Source organism: Pteropus vampyrus, unplaced genomic scaffold, assembly GCF_000151845.1.
Source record: "Pteropus vampyrus isolate Shadow unplaced genomic scaffold, Pvam_2.0 Scaffold284, whole genome shotgun sequence".
In the NCBI taxonomy this organism is placed as follows: domain Eukaryota; kingdom Metazoa; phylum Chordata; class Mammalia; order Chiroptera; family Pteropodidae; genus Pteropus; species Pteropus vampyrus.
Window position 1 is genome coordinate 708,769 of NW_011889065.1, and position 8,039 is coordinate 716,807.

Sequence of the window (8,039 nt, forward strand, 5' to 3'; positions counted from 1 at the left end):
GATTGAGGAGGAATTTCCCTCCACCCACCCAGACTGGGGACACAATTCTCAGGCAGGGAGAACGACATTAGATCAGTACTACCAGATTCTAATTGGGGGAATTAGGATGGCTGCTCGTCAGTAAACTAACCTTTCTAAGGTAACTGAAGTTATACAGAGAACTCAGGAATCCCCCGGAGCATTTCTTGAACTACTATAGGAGGCATACCGGGTGTACACCCCCATTGATCCTGAGGCCCCTGAGAACCAGTGGGCAATTAATGTAGCCTTTGCTCCTCAGGTAGCCCTTGATATCCGGTGTAAATTACAAAAATTAGAAAGTTTTGCAGGGATGAACCTGTCCCAACTTGTCAAGATAGCCCAGAAGGTGTTCAACAACAGGGAGGCACCGGATGACCCCAAACATATGGCTAAAATCCAAAGCTACTGTCATCAACCCAGCCAATCTGTTGCCAGACCCAGACCCCGAGACCCCTGTTCATGACTGCATAGATTTCACTGACGCTGTGTGTTCCTTGCAGCCAGACCTCAAAGACTCCCCTCTGCCTGAGGCCAATGAAGTTCTATTCACGGACGGGGGCAACTTCATGGAGGAAGTATGAAGGTATGCTGGGGCAGTAGTTGTAACTCTAACTGGCACCATCTGGTCACAAGCTCTTCCCCATGGGACTTCTGCTCAAAAGGTCGAAGTCATCACCCTCACTGAGGCACTAAGATGGGGAAAGGATAAGGCAGTCACAATATACACTGACAGCCAATACGCCTTTGCCACTGCACATGTACACGGAGCCATCTACAAGGAAAGAGGGCTTCTGACTTCAGCTGGGAAGGACATCAAGAACAAGGAGGAGATCTTAGCCTTACTTGAAGCCATATAGATGCCTAAGGGTCTTGCTATTGTTCATTGAAAAGGGCATCAAAAAGGGAATAGTCCTGAGGCTGAGGGAAATCGATGAGCCGATGCAGAGGCAAGAACAGCGGCCACAAGGCCAGTGGGGTTTCCACCACATCTACTGACTGTTGTCCCTTACCCAGAACTGCTTCTGTCTCCGACCTATTGGCGGAAGAGAACATATATTTTCAAGATAAAGGAGCCACTAGGAACCAACAGGGGTGGTGGATGACCGCAGATGGAAAAATTGGGCTCTCACGTGCCCTTGGAAGGACTCTCCTCCACCAACTACACCAGATCATACACTTAGGACAAACTAAGGTGCTCCAAGCTTTAGACCACTACTTTTACTTGTTAGAAAGGAGAAGAACTGCAGAGGAGATTGCCCCATGATGCCCAGCTTGTGCCCAAGTTAATTCAAAGAAGGGGAAGATAGAAGAACCTAGGCATGGGGAAAGAGGAACTTATCCGGGGGACCACTGAGAATTTGATTTGACTGAGGTAACCCCGACTGTGGGGGGCTACAAATATTTTCTTGGTTTTATAAACATCTTTTCAGGATGAGTAGAGGCCTTCCCCACCAAGAAAGAGACTGCCTTAGTAGTTACTAAGAAACTACTACGAGAAATCCTCCCTCGATTTGGTCTTCCTGGAACTTTAGTGTCATATGACGGGCCAGTCTTCGTAGCAAAAGTATCACAATAATTGGCTAGCTACCTAAATTTGTGATGGAAACTTCACTATGCCTACCGGTCCCATAGTTTGGGCCAAGTAGAGCGAATAAATAGGACCCTAAAAGAGACGTTAGTCAAGTTAGAATTAGAAACTGGTGGGACCTGGGTAGAACTTCTCCCCTTTGCTCTTCTTCGAGCCAGGTGTACTCCATATATTAATGGATTCACCCCATTTGAAATTTTCTTTGGAAAACCCCCACCTTTAGTACCTAGAATAGAAGATGAGAAAAAGGCAGAACTACGTAACTTTGTCTTACTTAAATCTTTACAGGCCCTTCAAAGTGTACAGAAGAAGATTTGGTCCTGCATTTGTGCTGCCCACTCAGCCCCAGGGGAGGGACTTCCCCATGAGTTTCAGCCTGGGGACTCTGTGTGGATCTAGAAATTCACTTCCAAGGGAATAAAACCCAAATGGAAAGAACCCTTCACTGTCTACCTGATGACACCCACTGCAGTTAAAGTAGACAGCATCCCATCGTGGATTCATCACTCCCACGTGAACAAGAGTAGACAGCTCAGGAAGATGGGCCCTTAAGACTAAGACTCAAGCATACATAAGTCTAACCCTCTGTTTCTTCCTTTCTCCCTCTTTAGCACAGGCATACAGAAACATACACCGGCCTAGAGTATAGGAGCTTATAGTAACCGAGACCAGTGACATCATTACCCAGAACATCACCAGCCACGGTACTCCAGAGATCCGAGTAAACTTGTGCTGTCTTGCCTGAGATCCCCTCGCCATTGCAACGGCTGGACACCACCTTGGATCGGGATCCTTCCTAGGCGGAGGAGCATACTTAGGCTACAAGGAGGGGACCCGGCTGTGGCATATTATCGGCCGAGAAAAGCCTCTTAGAGATAGAACTCTATATTTGTCCTCAAGGACATTACCTAGGGACATCTAGCCACATAGGTAATATGGGACTTGGCCAAGGCCAATTTTCTTATACTAACTGGGGTTGTGAGACTATTTCCACTATAGATAATTATAAAAAACAGAATGATAATCATATTAGATTAATAAGAGCGCCAAGCCCCTCCACATGCTCTCTTGGGTCTTGCAACCCTATCATAATCACCATCAAAACTGGTAGCCCTGGGGGACAACACTATTGGCTCACGAGACAGACACGGGGTATCAGATTATATAAAACCGGGTATGATTCAGGATTATATTTTACTATACAGGTTAAGCACCCTCCCAGGAATGCTAACCCTATAGGACCCAACAAACCACTTGTAGTTCTAGGACTACCCCAAAGTCTTACACCTAAGAAAACTTCTGTTTCTAGAGCAACTCCAACTCCAGCTCTGGCCCCTCTAAGTAGTAGCCTAACAGCTATTAAACCCAGGCATTCGACCAGCCACAACCAGAACCAGAAGGAACATCAATAACTATGCTAACGACAATACACAAGATCTTAAATAAGACCACCCCAGGCATAGGACAAGATTGCTGGTTGTGCTTAAACCCAAAACCTCTTTACTATGTCGAGGTAGGAACTCCCCTAAACTTAACTAAGCTCAGCAGACTGGAACTTCAAGTTGATTCACTAGCAGAAGTAGTCCTCCAAAATAGAAGAGGTTTAGATTTATTATTCTTAGAACAAGACGGATTATGTATGGCTCTAAGTGAAACCTAGAGTTATTGCTTCTATGCCAATAACTCTGAAATAATTAGAGAAAGCTTACTACTAGCACAGAGAAATTTAGATGCCGGGGAAAAACAAAGACTAGAATCAGATAACTAGTTTCATAGGATGTTCAATTGGTCGCCATGGCTAACAACCCTCCTATCTGCTGTAGCTGGACCTTTAATCTTCCTCCTCCTCTTGTTAACTTTTGGCCCATGTTTCCTCGATTTCTTGTTTGCATATATAAGGAAGAGAATTAATTCTATTAAACTTTTAGTAATACAAAATAGAGGGTATAAGCAAATTCCACATAAAGAATCAAGGATTTGATTTTCTGCTAAGGCCAGTGGGGAATGTGCTGGTTGGAAAAATTACTGTTTGGATATCGCCCATGGGAACATAACACTCTGCTTCTGTACCTCCCACTTGCACAACCAACCTCTGGGTTGACAGTTAGTAAAAAGAAGAAAAATAGACTTGTGTGTTCAAACAGGATGAAGAATGGGGTTTAGGGCTTAAAAAACCCTGTACCTGTACATTTTGGGGCTGCTTAATTTGGAGTCTGCATACCCCTGGCAAATCCAGCTGGCTGAATAAAGAGTGTGTTTCCTATAACTCACTGATTTCTGGTGTTCCGTGTGTCTATCAGGGGCTGGCAGCTACAACAAAACGAGGATTTATCTTTCAAGATAAATCAAAAAACATGAATTTCAAGTAATATTACAAGCTCGACAAACATACTTATAAAATGCTACTTGTCACAAATGCATGTTCCATAAATAGCCATTTCTGACTTTTATGATATGATTTTTGACCCACAGAGTTTAATGCCATGCTAGGATGAACAAAGGATAAATAAGATTTTGAATTATAAGCCTAAATCTTTTGAATAACAATCTTTTGTTTGACAGGAACTTATGATTATGCCCATCTCAATAATACTGAAACTGTTAGACGAATGTCCGAAGCTATTATTAAGTGTACTATAGCGATTTTTGTTATATGAAAAGATTATTTTAAATTTGTTGTAAACATTGAAAGTTAGAAATATGAACATACTAGTTTATACGGAAAAATAAATTACCTTTGTTTTAGAGTCCTTAAACTTGAAATGCAATTAAAAAGCTAATTAATCAATTTACTACAAATACAAAACAGACCAATGATTTTGATAATTATCAAGACAACTCAATCTTTGCTTTACTATGCAGAACTTATTTGCTGAACTGAATTGGAGATCATCAAAATTACAATATATTGCTTACTGAAACATGACAAAATCAGGCTATTATAACCAATTAATTGAACCTAATAAAGCTTTTAAATTATTTTTGTTTATTAGAATTTCTTTGAGGTTAACGATGTAATATTTCTTTTGGCTAAGATAAATAAGCAAAAATTTTAGAAGAAAATTAAATTTCTCTGGTTTGAAATAACCAAGACTCCCTAAGAGCTAAATGATAAATTATTGTTCTGACCCAAATCTGAAAAAGAAAACCATCATAAATTAATTTATTTGTACTCTTTGTTAAACATTTTTTCAATGAACACTATTGTATGTTAAATAAGTTGAAAGTTCAAAGTGTCTGAGGTGATTTGATTATTTGCTACTGACAGGGAGATATATAGAAGAAATCATTGCTTTCTAAACCAGTTCAATTTTTGACTAGGGCAGATATTGCGCCATCTGTCATACATTCTGTGGTGCCTGTGAATTTTATCTCTTTTTCTCTAGAGAGAGCCCCTGCCTAGAGTCACCTATGAAATGACCTGTTGCTCTTTGCTCTTTGACTTCCATTTGAAAAGGTGGTTATATTAGTAAAAATATTCCCTACTTTTCATTATATTTGAGAAGAAAGTTGTATGGGTAATTGAGATATCCCTAAGAGTAGTTAACTGGTTTCCTAGCATGGACTTTATAAAATGACATATACTTTAGTCAATTCATCCCAGTCTACATTCTGATTCTAAGACTAGCATTAGGTCTAAAACACTGATTTGTTAATATCCTGGAATTGCTGTGTACTCAAACAAATTCTTAGTATTTTAAACAGAAAGCAAACATATTGATAATAATTTATAATTTATATGTAAATGTGGGGTTAATTCAAACACAGCCATGGATATGGGATGCAAAGAGGGCTGCTGGGTCAGCAGCTTCAAGGAGGACAATGAACAAAGTGTTGCTTGGGCTGTGCTTGCCCCCAAGGACACTTCCCATTGCTCCCATTGGCATTATCTGCCCTTTTGGTCATTCCCATGGACATTTTCTCCCTGCTCCACTGGAGAACACTGCCGGTCTGGTCCTCCCCAACACTAGCTAGGCAGCATGTTTGGCTCTCATCTGCTGGAAAAGACTCTTGTTCCTGGGATGAGGCAATGCCCCTCCCCTCTCTTTGCATATAAAACAATGCCTGCTCTTGGATGGCTGGCTGCCTGCCTTTTTCTGCAGCTCCAACTGACCAAATGCTGAAGTCTCCTTATGTTGTGAGTAATAAGCAGCATGTCTCATTCTGCTGGTCCTCCTGGTGGTTTTTGTTGTTGTTGTTGTTGTTGTTGTTGTTTTGTTTGTTTTTTAATATCCAAGGCCCAGGTGCAGATTTCTGGCCTGGAGCTCCTGCATTACAGTAGACTTGATTGTTCTCATTGACCTGACCAGCATATTCTTTAGAATTAGGGCCTGGGCTCAAACCTCAAGTCCGCTATTTCTTATCTCTGATATCTGTGTTAAATTATTCCCTGTAATGTGGTCTCAGCTTCTTCTGCTGCAACTGAGCATGATTGTATCTACCTCATAAAACAGTTGTAAAGTTTGGATAAAATGATGTATATAAAAAGAATAGCAAAGTGCATAGTATATAGTAAGAAAATGTTGTTATTCTCTCTATATAAGAAAACGTAGACAAAATTATTAAATGATTGCTTGTTGAATTATCTTATCAGTTCAATGATCTTTCCACAGTGAAATGATCCAAAATATACGCTGTGAAAGAGATTTCATTTTTTCACATCTTATAGAATGTAGCTACAAGAAATATTTAAAAATAAACTTCTTTTTCAAAGTTCATAGCCATCTTAAATGTAGGTAACTTAGCTTTACATATATCAACCGAAACTTTTGCATCTTTTTTTCTCATCTCCTCTCTCAATGTATTATACCATTTCACTATTTTTTCAGTTACATTTTTTCAAAAGATAGGGCCAATTAGAGTCCAAATATAAATGTATACATCAATAAAAATAATAAAGATCAACAAGAATACAAAAAAAAATACATACCAAAATATCTTATAATACTGCATCTAAAATAATTTAAACAACAAATACTGTAAATCTCTCATCTCTGTGAAAGATACAGTAAGTCCTCAGATGACATTGTTGATAGGTTCTTGGAACTGTGGCAAAATGACATATAATAAAACCAGTTTTGCCAAGGACTAATTGATGTAAACAAGAGTTGAGTTCCTAAGGCACCTCATCAAAGTTATTTATTTATTTATTTATTTATTTATTTTTACTTACTTACTTACTTACTTACTTACTTACTTACTTACTTATTTTTGCACCAGTATTGCAATTGTCTTGTATTATGATCATCTTATACAACTGTTGTTGGAACGGCAGTAAAATAACTATTTACTGGCATAAACACACTTTAACAAATGTATACCATATTTACATGTTATCACATATTTTTTCTTCACTAATTTTATAGTTTTTATACTTCCTACAAAAAGAAATTCTATTGTGTTAAGCTATTTCATTGTCAGTTAAGTTTTTATTTTATTGTATTATTTTTCACTCTCATCACCAACCCCTCTCCCCTTTGGCAACCATTCGCTTGTTCTCTATGTCTATGTGTCTGTTTCTGTTTTGTTTTGTTGATTCATTTGTTTTGTTTTTTTAGATTCCACTTATAAGTGAAATCATACTGTGTTTGTTTTTCTCTGTATGACTTATTTCACTTAGCATAATAACCTCTAGGTCCATTCAGGTCGTCTCATATGATAAGATTTCATTATTTTTTATTGCTGAGTAACATTGCATGAAATATATATATATTTCATTGATTGATTTACGTATACATACCACATCTTCTTTATCTATTCATCTTTCGATGAACAACTAGGTTGCTTCCATATCGAAGCTATAATAAAAGTAATGCTGCAATGAACATAGGGTGTGTATATCTTTTTGAATTAATGTTTTTGTTTTCTTCAGATAAATACCCAGAAGTGGAATTGCTGGGTCATATGGTAGCTCTATTTTTAATTTTTTGAAAACTCTCCACAATGTTTTCCATAGTGGCTGCACAAATTACAACCCTACCAACAGTGTGCAAGCGTTTTCTTTTCTTTATATCCTTGACAGCACTTTCTATTTGTTGACCTATTAATAATAGCCATCTGATAGGTGTGAGATGATAGCTCATTGTGGTTTTAATTTTCACTTACTTGGTGACTATCAAGGTCGAGCATTTTTTTCATATGTCCATTGGCTATCTACATGTCTTCACTGAAAAAAAAAATGTCTATTAAGGTCCTCTACCCATTTTTAATTGGTTTATTTATTTATTTATTTATTTATTTATTTATTTATTGGTGTTAAGTTGTATAAACTCCTTATACATTTTGGATATTATCCCCTTATTAGACATATGATTTGCAAATATCTTCTTCCATTCAGTAGGTTGTCTTTTCATTTTGTTGATAGTTTCTTTCTCTGTGCAAAATTTTTTTAGTTTGATGTAGTCCCATTTGTTTATTTTTTCTTTTGTTT

General features: G+C 38.2%; 1 long non-coding RNA gene across 1 annotated transcript in view; it reads left to right on the plus strand.

The window, feature by feature from the left end:
- The window catches only part of LOC111729838, a 157,523-nt gene extending 154,288 nt beyond the window's left edge, over nucleotides 1-3,235 (plus strand). Inside the window, exons 4-5 of the long non-coding RNA XR_002776410.1 lie at nucleotides 522-604; nucleotides 1,898-3,235. This is a non-coding gene — a long non-coding RNA (uncharacterized LOC111729838). The remainder of the gene's footprint in view (nucleotides 1-521; nucleotides 605-1,897) is intronic.
- The last annotated feature ends 4,804 nt before the right edge of the window (nucleotides 3,236-8,039 follow it).